This window comes from Eschscholzia californica, unplaced genomic scaffold (genome assembly GCF_041429995.1).
Source record: "Eschscholzia californica isolate CP2 unplaced genomic scaffold, dmEscCali1.0.p SCAF_3, whole genome shotgun sequence".
In the NCBI taxonomy this organism is placed as follows: Eukaryota; Viridiplantae; Streptophyta; class Magnoliopsida; order Ranunculales; family Papaveraceae; genus Eschscholzia; species Eschscholzia californica.
Genome location: NW_028238420.1, coordinates 29,325,073 through 29,337,603, shown reverse-complemented (window position 1 = coordinate 29,337,603; position 12,531 = coordinate 29,325,073).

Genomic DNA, 12,531 nt, shown 5'->3' with positions numbered 1-12,531 from the left:
GTAACTCTCTCCCTCTCTCTCTTACTTCTCTTGAGATGATCTTTCTGTTCTTATCTTAGTGTTTCATCTAAAACATTCATTTCTCTGTATTCTTAGAGTTTGTCTAAAATATTTAGTGCATTATAGGTGTTTTAAGAAATCTCTCTAGACCTCACATATAAATTGCGATTGTCGCTACCAAAAGAGGGATTTGACTCGCCTCAAGTTCTAACTAACTAATGACGTGATTATTTTCATTACGGTTGAAGAACAAGCTACAAAAACATCTCAAAAATTTCAATTTATATGGATGTTCGTCATAACATGAAATCTACGACTAAATTAATTGATTATGTGGAAGACCTCTTAATGTTTTTTTGTAGGACCAATTACAGTTTGGACAGGACAAATACTGAAAACGTCATTGAGTATATCATCCATGAAATTACCTCTTGAAGTTGTTTTTCACAAAGCAAAAACATATACTATTGTTTTTTATATCAAAAGTTATTTTTGAACACTACTCCTCATTTAACCTTTTGAAACCCTTGAAACATTCGGCAAGTTGAGAAAAGCATATTTGGGGAAAATCGTGATAGAATCAAGTGGGACATGGTGTTTCTATTTGCTTTGTAAAGAGTGATAATAATAAATACCATTAATAAATGTGTAATAACAACAAAAAATACAAATATCAACGGTTGAGATTCGTTGGATATGCTAGAGATGTGTATGTGTAGTCTATCAACGGTGAAGATCTAAGGAAGCATGGCGATACGGTGTTGGCAATTAATATTCTCAGTCTTTAAGGAAGTTGGTGGTTTCCAAGTTTCAAAGTGGCACACACAACAAATTCCACAGAATTTCATGATGAAGAAAGAAGTAAATAATTGATGGAGAAACCACTCAACCAAAATTTCAGGTGGACTCTGACATACTTCTTTTGTTATTTTATTGCTTCATCCAGAGAGGCCTTTAAGCAACTTATGTATAACTCTAAAATCTAAGAGGACTAAAAAGAATTATGGTTTGAAACCAATAATGTTTTTTTTTTGAGACAAAGTAAGGTCTATTGATTAAAACCAAAGTTGTAGACATTACATTGAGAGTATGAGCAAGAAGAAAGACAATTAAAATAACAAGAAGTTGTCTTCCTAGAGTTAACAACCATTGTATGAGCCAAGGTGTTAAACTTTCTATTCACAAACAAAAAACGGACATGATCAAAAGAGGAAGTCATGTTCTTAACTTCCTTTAATACTCGAGTAGCTGTCCAATGGATTGAGTTTTGTCGGCCATTCAAAAAGTTGATAACATTCAGAGAATCTCCCTCCATGATTACATGCTTGAGTTTGTGCTGAGTTGCCCATTTCATACCAAAAAGACAAGCTTTACTTTCTCCCTCATCTACTGTTCGTCCAAGGGTCTTTGAGGATCCTTTTGCGAGCTGGTTTCCTGCATGATCAGATATTACAATACCAACAAAGATTAGTGAAGATGAATTGTCCCATGAAGCATCGAAGTTGATTTTGTAGTATCCTTGTGGGGGGGGGGGGGGGGGGGTCCATTTTGTGATGGTAGGAGATTGGTTCGAGGCAAAAGTTTTAAGGTTCATGGTCTGTATGGTCAGATAGCTTGTAATGGCTGATTGAAGGGTAACCAGGTCAAGTTGATTATCTCTGAAAACAAGTTCGCATCTATGTTTCCGAATATGCCAAATGATGGTGGACAGTGTTTCTAATTGATTCAGAGTATTGTTGTAATCTGTCATTTGATCTGTAATATTATATGCATTGAACCATTCCTCAAAAGAATGAAAACTTCTGTAAATGCTCTGAGGGGGTAAGAACTGACTAAGAAGCTTCTTGGTAATCTTACAGTCCTGGATGAGGTGCATAATGGTCTCCTCAGCTTCATTACAGAGAGGACAGGTGGTAGAAATGCTCTGGATGAATCTATGAAGTATGGAGTTGACTGGAAGAATATTGTGGGATAGTTTCCAAAGGAATAAAAGGATTCTAGGATGGAGTCTTTAGTCCACTGCTTCTTCCATCTAGAGATGTATGTAGGATTAGAATCATTATGCTCATGGATGAGATGTTTATACATGGAAGAAACAGAGAAAGTGCCTGCATGAGATAGGTTCCATTTTTTAGTGTCTTTCTGTGTGGTGATAGGGATGGATAGAATTTTGTTTATGATGTTAGGCTGGAATAGGTTATGAAGAAGATCTAAATTCCAATTTGAAGAAGAGGTGATGAGCTGTGATACCTTAGTGCAACCTCTGTTGTCCTCAGGTTGTCCTAGTGGCAGTATACCAGGAATCCAGGAACTACATGTTTGAAACCAATAATGTAGAAAACCAAAATTACATCACGAAATTGTTCGGTACATTGTGGACTATGTCCTTACATGATGAATTTGGGGTAATATTTTTGGCTCAAGAGTTGCTTGGCTTGTCTAATGAGTGTTGATTTTTTTTATGTTTGAGATAATGTATGATTGTTTAGTTGTCGCTCTCAATGATTAACTGATTTATGTTCAAAGACCTTGCCCATTGTAATCCTTCTACGATTGCTTTAGCTTCACCTTTTCAATGTTTCTTACTTGGGTATGTGTCCATCTGGACTTGATAATGTGAGAATTGTGGTCATGCATCACTAAGGGTTTGTTAGATATATGTGAAAGTCATGGGAGAAAATCGATTATCGTAAGAAAGTCGATTTTTCCTGTTTGATAAAGTCATAAACATGAGAAAGTCGTTTTCTGTTGTAAAAAAAAGGTTGAAAAATAAGTCCAAACATTTTCTCACAAAATAGGTGAGAAAACGAATTTCGCACCCTCTCTAAGAAAGTCGCCCTCTCTCCTCCCGTAATTGCTCTTCTCTTCCCTGCAGAACACTCTCGTTCTCATCTCTCTCTAACTTCCTCACCATCAATTTGCTGAGCTCTCTTTAAATCTATACACCTCTGAACAAAAAGAGTAGAAAAAATCATCTCCCAAACCTAAATGATAGCAGTAGAAAGATTCCTACTTGGGTAACAGAAATTTCCCTTTCAAATTTTTGTTTGAACCAACCCTTTCAGATTTTGGATATATTTAGATGGAATCAATATCAAAATGTCAAAATCACGGCATCTGCCTGGATCGAAAAAATTGAAATCGAAACATAACTTTTTATTAGAGACGATTCCAATTTGGGATTCAGATTTTCTAGTTTGAACTGAGTTTTTGAGGAATTAGGATTTTTTTCATCATCTTGAATTATAAGATCTGAATTTGATGAATTTTTGTTAATGGGAATAAAGATTGCTTTGTTGGTTCATGGTTTATAGAGTTTCTTCATTGGTTCTTGATTTTTAGACGTGAAACCCCATGTGGTAATACGATGAACTAGAGAGAGAGAGAGAGAGAAACGTGTTAGATTGTTATAGATTTAGTCCTTTTTTTTAACATTTGTTTGATGGTGTGGACAAATTTGTAACATATATTGTTTTTAGTAAAGGCCTATCTTCAAAAAAAAAAAAAAAAAAAAAAAAAAAGAAACCAGGAAGATGAATGTGTGTTAATGGAGACTGTTAAGGGCGCTCATCCTTGTTTCAAAAGGCACCCCTTATGGGTAATTCCGTGGGTGCCTACAGTAATTTCTTGTGTGCCTTTAGATAGATCCTTAAAGGCACTCACGGTATTCCCACAACCAACCAAACACTTGAAAGCTTGATTTCACATGTGAATGACTTCACTTTCTTTCCATCAGAAAAAGGTTGATTTTCTTACTCAGACTTTCTAACGTATCAAACGAACCCTAAACCAATTCCAACTTTCTACGTAATGTTTTTGAATCCATCTTCTATGTGTGGGTCTGTTCCCAAGAGTCTGCTGCTGATTATTAGTATTCGTAGTGCTTTGGGACCTTGGGAAATGTTGAATCTGGAATACTATTTTTGTTGTGCAAATATCTGTTTTCTAAAAGTAAAATTTACATCTTGCTTTCCATATTGTCTACAATGTAACAGTAAATAATGACAATTGTTGTTTCATGTCTTCCTTCTGAAGTGATTTCCATGATATTATTGATTCCTTCAAAGATTCAATTTTTTTTTTAGGAATCAATGTTTTAATAAAACCATACATTTCTCTTGTAGTAATGCATGCTCCATCGTTTCAATTTCCCGGTTACATATTGGACATGTATTTGACTTACCTATAAATCTGGCTGTTCATTTTAGTACAGGGAGAGAAACGGTACAACATTTCAATAAGAATAATTTAAATTTCAGAATGATGTCAAGATACCAAAGGAAATTCTAATTTATTGTGTCGACATGCTCTATGATGTTATTGTGAATCTATACAGTGAGGATACTGAAAAATTACCATTGCTTGTAAGAACCCATTTCATTTTAACATTGTCGGTATCATTAATAGTAATTGATAGAATGATTTGAACAATGTTGTCGTCAAAAGTCTCTCTAAGAAGTTCACAATTCCATTTTCCATTAGATATAAGTTATGCAACTCTAGTGAGAGATGATTGTTTGTTACTGATAAGAGGGGGCTTGATATCCCGTACCCAATAATCTGATCATATATCCACCATTTGTCCATCATGAATTTCCCAAATATAATTATGGCTGATATAATGGTCGTTTTTGTAATGTTCTTCCAGATCCAAGAGTGAGGGTTTTTTGACAAAGCTATATTAGTCGGAATTACGAAAGTATGTGGCTTTAAGAAATTTAACCCACAGAGCGTTTGATTCCGTTTTAAGACGCCACACCAATTTACCTAGGAATGCTTGATTTACGATAAAAAGACTGCAAATCTCAGGCCTCCTTTGCCCTTAGAAGAACAGATGTGCTTGTAATTCTTAATATGAAGCTTTTTATGTTTTCCTATTCTTTTTTATTATGTTATGTCATGAGTCCTCATAGAGAGAAAGGAAAAGAGAAGAGAGGGGAAGAAAAAAGACACCGAATTTACTAAAATTTTAGAAATTTAATTAAAAAACCTCAAAGACTTGGAGAGGGAAAGAGAAGAAGACGTTGAAAGAGATGGAAATGAAAATTGAGAATACAAAAGTAATAGAGAGCAACACAAAAATTAAGAAAAAGGGACAAAAAGACAATATTGAAAAGTTAATAATTAGAGTTTTTTTTTGTAGTTGCATAAAAAAACACAGAAAACAACGTTTCTCCGAACTTAGAGCATCTCCATTGTGACACTCAAACTCTAAACCTCAGAGTGCTAGGATTTATAGAGATTTTATGAAAAACTTTCTCGAATGGGACATTCTACTAGACACTCTATGACGATGTGGAGCATTTATTAATAGAGACTCTCAAGAGAGACACTCTAAAATTAGAGTGTCTCTTTGAGACTCTCTAAGTGTCACTCTAAAATTTTAGCTAATAGAAACTCTTGATTTTAACTACTTTTTATCTATTGAATTTAAGAGTAACATGTGTATTGAGTGGAGGTATTTTAGAGATCTCTATTGGAGACTAAAAAAGTTTAGAGTGTCTTTATATTGACATTTAGGAAAAAGAATCTTTATTGACACCTCACAACTAAGATTTTTAGAGTGTTTATTTAAGTATCCCAGTAAAGATGCTCTTAAGAGGTCACACGAGAACCTGGACACACTTTGAGGGGCCATCAGAAAATAGTCTTGAAATTTTGTCTTATAGCAATCCCCGCCCACTAAAAGAACCATGCAATGTAGATTGCCAATATTATAGGTATCGATGTTAGCCCATAGATCAACATATCCATAGAAGAAAAGCACAAAAAAGATCATATCGATACTAAGTAATTTTGTATGTGGTGGCGGTAAATTTTCATCAGTCTCAAACCACAATAAAATATACAATATTCTTTCAACAAATATAATCATTGTTTTGAAATACATTTTTATATGTTACCAGTACATGGATAAACATATTTCTGATGCTGACAAATTTTTTGGGTGTAAAAGTAATCTATTGATTTTTGGGACAATTCTATGTTTCTTTCTCTCTCTAAAAGTCTTACCTTCACCGCCATCACCATGAAGATCCGAAGCTTTTCATCTTCTACACCAACACCAATTCCATTACCATCAGCCATGTAGACTAAAACTGTCAATTTCGTGTTCCATTAGATTTTGTTCATGCCATACATTACATGTTCGGTTACTTTTAAGGTTTGGACAGTTGAGTCTGGGTAACCCTTACCTACATCTCTATTATTACGTTTGGGTGAACCTTACCCACTAAAATCTTTGATTGTGTTTACTGATTAACAATAGATTTGATCTTCCTAGATATTGAACGAATTACAAATATATATTTTGATTATACAATGTACATCTCTTTATTCTTGACATTGCTGATTATATAATGTTCAAACTTCATTTCTCCAATTATATATCAATTGATTGTTCATTCTAATTTTGATTTTGATCAGTAGCTACTATTTAAATCTCATACACACCATAAATTCTAGAGAGAGAATCCATGCAACATTCCCTCTCTATGAATCTCGATCTGTTTTAGAGATGTGATGATAGTTGAAAGAAATCTAGGTTTGGAAATTTTGAAAAACTCGTTGGAGAGTTTGGAGGAAGAAGAAAGAGAACATCAGTTTTGCTGGATTTAATTATGAAAGTTTTGGGCAGAAGAAGAATGAAGCGTCTGGCCGACCAGGTTTTTGAGGAGAGAGAAGGAGCCGAGTGACGTCAGCCAAGCGACTCCCACTTCTCCTTTTTCCCCCAATTTTCGTAACCCTAATTTCATCTTTCTAGCTCAAAATCGAAGGAATTAGGTTACACAAAACAGAAATCTGACATACAATAGGACAAATCTATCTAGCGGAAGATCCTAGACTAATAGATTTGGAAGTTGATTCAGCTATTACCAGTAGCTATTACGGAGATCACGAGGTAAATCGAACAAGTGTGCTTCAAAGGAAGACGAAGCGACTAAACCATCTAGGGAAACAGCAAGTGACAGTTGAAGAACAATCAACGCATATACACAAACCAAGGTTAGTCTGGATTTACATTAATTGATATTTAATTTCATTTTTAACATGTGTCACACTTAGTCTGTGAGAATTTGGATCGTTCATCTCCCCCCCCTTTGCATGGCCCGAACCGTAGAAGAAATTACTCCTGGCTGCCTCTCCTTGGTTGGTTCGATCGACCCTCAATTCATTCCTCTCTCTCTCTTATTCCCGAGAAGCTTTAGTATAATGATCATCTTTTGGTTTAAAGATCTCCTTCTGGTGCAGTTCTCAAAGATATCTTTTGGAGGTTTCCTAGATTTTCTTCCTAATATTCTCCTCTCTCATGCCTTCTCATTTAATTTATCTCCTTTTCCCACCCAGCCTGAGACAGAGACTCTTATCCTTACCCTCATCCTTTTAATATCGTCTCGTTCTTCTGATATCGATATTGAAAAGCTCTCTAGTAACATGACTATCCAGCTTAACCTTTCGGATTATGGCAACTTAACCATTACTTACCCGAAACCAGCAGAGAACAAGGAGCTTCAAGAAATTTCATCTGGCTTTGTGGCGAGATTATGTTGTCACTACAATTATGGGATAGGATTTATCAGGAGAAATCTATCATATCAGTCTAAGTTTTTCAGAGAGTGCAAAATTGATCCGGTCAACATGGGTCACAACTATTTCTCTATTCAGCCGAGAAATAACATTGTGATGAATGAAATCAATCAAGGAAGACCTTGGATTATAAGAGGCCTTTTGGTTGTGATGCAGGAAGTGGATTTCCCGCTATCAGGAGAGCTCCCTGAACTGATGCAAGAGCCGATGTGGTGCAGCTTCACTGGTCTTCCCTCCTCAATCCAGAATCAACATGATCTTGAGATAATCTTTTCTTGTATGGGTCGAATTATGCAGGTACAGCCTAAAAACTTTAGTATGGTGACGAACTCATACATAAGGATTCAATTAATGTATGATGTTCGTACCCCACTCCTAGCTACCCTCAATTCGATCTTCACTGATGGAGGTAAGCCTGTCAACTTCAGCTATGCCCGCTTCCCCAAAGCTATTTGTCATGTTTGTAGGATTATAGAACATCCACTCACTCCTTGTATCCGTCCTAATCTTCATCAAGTGTTCTCTCCTATGGAAATAACCCCACTCAATCCCACTACCCCTCCTACGTACCTGGGCTATCTCAGTAGCCACCTCTCCTGTTATGCAAGATTCACCTATTCCCCCTCACGAGCTTTTCCAGTATAGAGGTAAGAGGAAGGAAGGACAGTCCCTGATAGAGGTCAAAGTGGAAGAAGGAGAATTCAGAGAATATCATAAGAAGAAGCAGAGATAGATGTTGAGAGGAGGTAGTTCTTCAGGGGCCACTAGGAAAGGCAACAGGTCCTCCAGCAACTCTTCTGAGCAGTTAGTTGCAGGTTTTTTTGTGTCGACTAGTATAAGATAGTCGAATACTTTTGCTCTTGGTTCCTGCTAGCAGACTTGCTTATTATTAGTTGTGGTATGTAATAGTCCTTTTGCTTTGTATGTTTTCAGCTTGGTAGTAATCTCATGTTCATAGTTTACTGGTAGTTAGTTGATTATGGTAAAGTCTCTTTCTAGTATTAATAGAAATGTAGTAGTGGTTTTAATTAACTAATCCTGTGTTTTAGTTACTAAGTTCTTTCTGTTTCTGCTAGGCTGTCCTTGTGTACTGTTATTTGTTATTCTTTCTTTCTGCTTCCTCTTCTGTTTCTTTTTTTAGTCTTGTTTAGTGATTTGGGTGAGTGGAGGTGGAGTTGGCTCGGTTCTGGAGACCTAGTCTATTGGTTTGGGTGTGCCCCTAGTACTTCGGCTTGGGCCCTATGGAGCACCCTACTATTTTGAGCTGGAATATTAGAGGCACCTCCGCCTTTAGGACCAAGAAGCACCTGCTTAACCTTATTCGTAAGCACCAACCTGACCTTATCTTCTTATCTGAGACGAAGAACAAGACTTCCACCATTAACAAGAATATTCCTATTGCCAAGGAGTATGCTAGTTATATGGTGTAACCAATGAACAAAGCTGGTGGCCTTGCTTTATATTGGAAGCATCACTTACATGTTCACGTAGAATACTCGGATAGTAATATTATTCAGGTAGTGCTTCGAGACCATAATAATCACAATAATATTAGTATCACGGGCTTTTACGGGTCCCCTTATAGTAAGAATAAGCTCAAACCTTGGAAGACCCTTCGAGACATTAACTCAGAAAGAGACTCCCCTTGGATTATGATTGGCGATTTAAATTGTATTCTTGACAATGCGGAGAAGAATGGGGGCAGCAAGGGTTCTAACTCTAACATTGACAGAGTTAAGGAGATCATTAGTGGGCTTGATCTGCTTGATATCGGCTTTCAGGGCAATCCCTTCACCTGGAGTAATAAGCAATATGGTGAAAATCTGATCCAGGAACGATTAGATAGGGCCCTAGCTAATCATTCTTGGCTCAACAACTTTAACACTTACAGTATTTCTCATCTCGACACGGTGGGGTCGGATCATTTACCTATTCTCCTCGAAAGTAAAGATAATAAATTTAGTAAACCCAAACCTTTCAAATTCATTAGAACGTGGATGTCTCATCCATACTGCTTTCATTATATAGAGAACAATTGGAAGAAGATCAAGAACAACAATACTCAGAATAATATCCAGATAGATCTTAAGAAGTTGAGTTCTAAGCTGACCATCTGGAATAAAAGAGTATTTGGTAATATTGATAATAATATTAACCGGATCATCAAAGAACTCCAAAACACCAGGAACAAAGAAGCTTACAACAATCTTAATTCTGAGCTAGAAGAGTTATATAATCATCAAGAAAGCCTCTGGAAGGAAAAATCTAGGGATAATTTCCTTAACTTAGGAGATAAAAACACGAAATTTTTTCATTCCCAGGCTATTCAACGGAACAGAAACAACAAAATCAGGGCGATTAAGAATAATAATGGTGAATGGATCGAGGAGATCTCGGATATTCAAGATATTTTTACTTCTCATCTTCTCAACATCAATACCTCTATCAATCCCAGAGAAGATAGTAATATTCATAATATGTTTCATCACACCATTACCTCGGAACAAAATCATAACATCATTACCATCCCGGATTCGGAGGAGATTGATTGGGCTATCAAGAGTCTGAAGAAGGAGGCTGCCCCGGGTCCGGATGGGTACCCCCCCTTCTTCTTCCAATCTAATTGGGATATAATTAGAGAGGATATTTATGAGTTGGTCAATAATTTCTTTTCCACGGGCTTTCTCCCTTCTGGTATTAACCACACCATCTGTCTAATCCCGAAAACTCCCACCCCTCAGACTCCAGCAGATTATCGTCCTATTAGTCTTCTCAATACCACCTACAAAGTCATTACTAAGTTATTAGCTGAGAGACTTAAAGCCACGTTGAACCCTATCATTTCTCCTTTTCAAGCGGCCTATGTTCCGGGTAGGCAGATAGCTGATAACATCATTATGGGCCAAGAGATTATCCACTCGTTTAAAAAGTTGAAAGGTGCACATGGCTACTTTGGACTTAAGCTAGACATGTCGAAAGCGTTCGATAGGGTGGAATGGAAATTCCTAACGGATGTTATGAGTAGTCTTGGATTTGATGATCAGTGGATCAAGCTCATTCACGCGTGTATCTCCACCCCTTCTATGTCTGTCCTTATTAACAGTAGGCCGGGGAAAACTTTCTACCCCACTAGGTGAAGGAGTTGAAGGAGATGTCCTTCGACCAAGGTGACAATGCGAACGATTTGTCGGATAGGACAATTGATGTGGAAGATCATCAAGTCCGATTGATTTAGGGATCGTAGAGTTGTAGCTAGAGACCAACTACGATCGTCGAATTACGAAGTAATTCGCGGCTAACTTCGATCGGATCCTACAACGGGTTACACATAAGAGTGACAAATTGATCTAGGATATGACTAGTGGGAGTGAGATATAATCATGGGAGTGTCCCATAAACATATCTCATAGGCCTAAAAAGGAATTAGGCAAAGATAGTACAAAAGGGCCAAAAACAGGGTTTTTGGGCCTAGACCGGTTCGGGTACTTCTAGGACTCGGATTGGGCTGAATTTTGGATTGGGCTGAATTTTGGAGGGTTAGTTGCTGATATAATAAACATTATATCTGCAAATTTTCGTGGTGTTTGGGCACCTCCTCCTTAGGGAATTGAGAAAATACCAATAGTTGCTATTTTCGACTATTTCCCTAAATCTTATTCTAAAGGGTGTTTTAGGAAACCTAAAAGGAGGTGGATTCTTATTAGGGTTCTATATAAACACTCTTAGGGCAGAGAATAAGGTGTGGAATTTCTCTCTAAGCTTTCTTACTCTACCACATCAAGTAGAGAGGAGAAAGTGAGCTAATTCCCATTACTATCAATCTAGTCAAAGAAGATGGTGTTCTTCTTTTCCAACCACCATTGGTGTGCTAGCTATACAACAAGGTGGGAGATCAAATTGAATGCTCGTGTCCCAAGTAGAGGAGCTACACTTGAAGCTCTTGGTCTTCTTCAATCAATTCAACTAGTTCGAGGGAAAAGCGATTAAGGTAATCTACTATCTCCATTAGATTAATTACTAGTTTTGCATGTGATCCTGGGAATACTAGTGTAGACATTAGATGTCATATTTCCGCTATAAACACTAGTAGAAGGGTTTAAATCCCTACACTAGGGGCATCAGACAAGGGGACCCGTTATCTCCGTTCCTGTTTACGATTGCCATGGAACGACTCAGTAGGAGATTAATGTCTCAGACGGGCCAGAATAGCTTTAAGGGGTTTCTTACGCCTCACTTGGATCAGGAGATAACTCACCTTCTCTTCGCTGACGACTGTATCATTTTTGGTCAGAACTCTATTGATAACATTCATAATCTTAAAGATATTTTACAGGATTTCAGTGAAACTTCAGGTCAAATGATTAATTACGCCAAATCTAATATCTTCTACTCGAAGAACTCCATCCCAAGTTTAAACGTATCATTATGAGGACTCTAAAAGTTAGACAGGCGGCTACTTCGGAGAAGTATCTGGGAGCGCAGTTATTTATAGGAGCACAGAAGACTAAAGTGTTCAAGGATATTCTTGATCAAATTAATAACAAGTTGTACAAGTGGAGTCATTCCTTCCTTTCCCAAGCGGGTAGCACGGTGGTCATATCGGCCATAGCTGCAGCCGTACCCCGATATCAGATGCAGTGCTTTGCAATTCCTATAGGAATTACGAAAAGCATCAAGTTCGTTCAACGGAATTTCTGGTGGGGTAAGTCTAAAGGTATATGCACCAAAGCATGGTCATATATATGCCTCCCTAAAAGTCAGGGAAGATTAGGTATTCATCTCCCGGAATTAGACAATAGTGCTCTTATCGCTAAGATGGCGTGGCATCTTAAAACTGAACCAGAAGCTATATGGGCCAGGCTTCTCAAAGCTAAATACTTCCCCAATACGAGTATTCCGGGTCCGGCCAAAAACCATCACTCGTGGAACTGGAAAACAATAAGA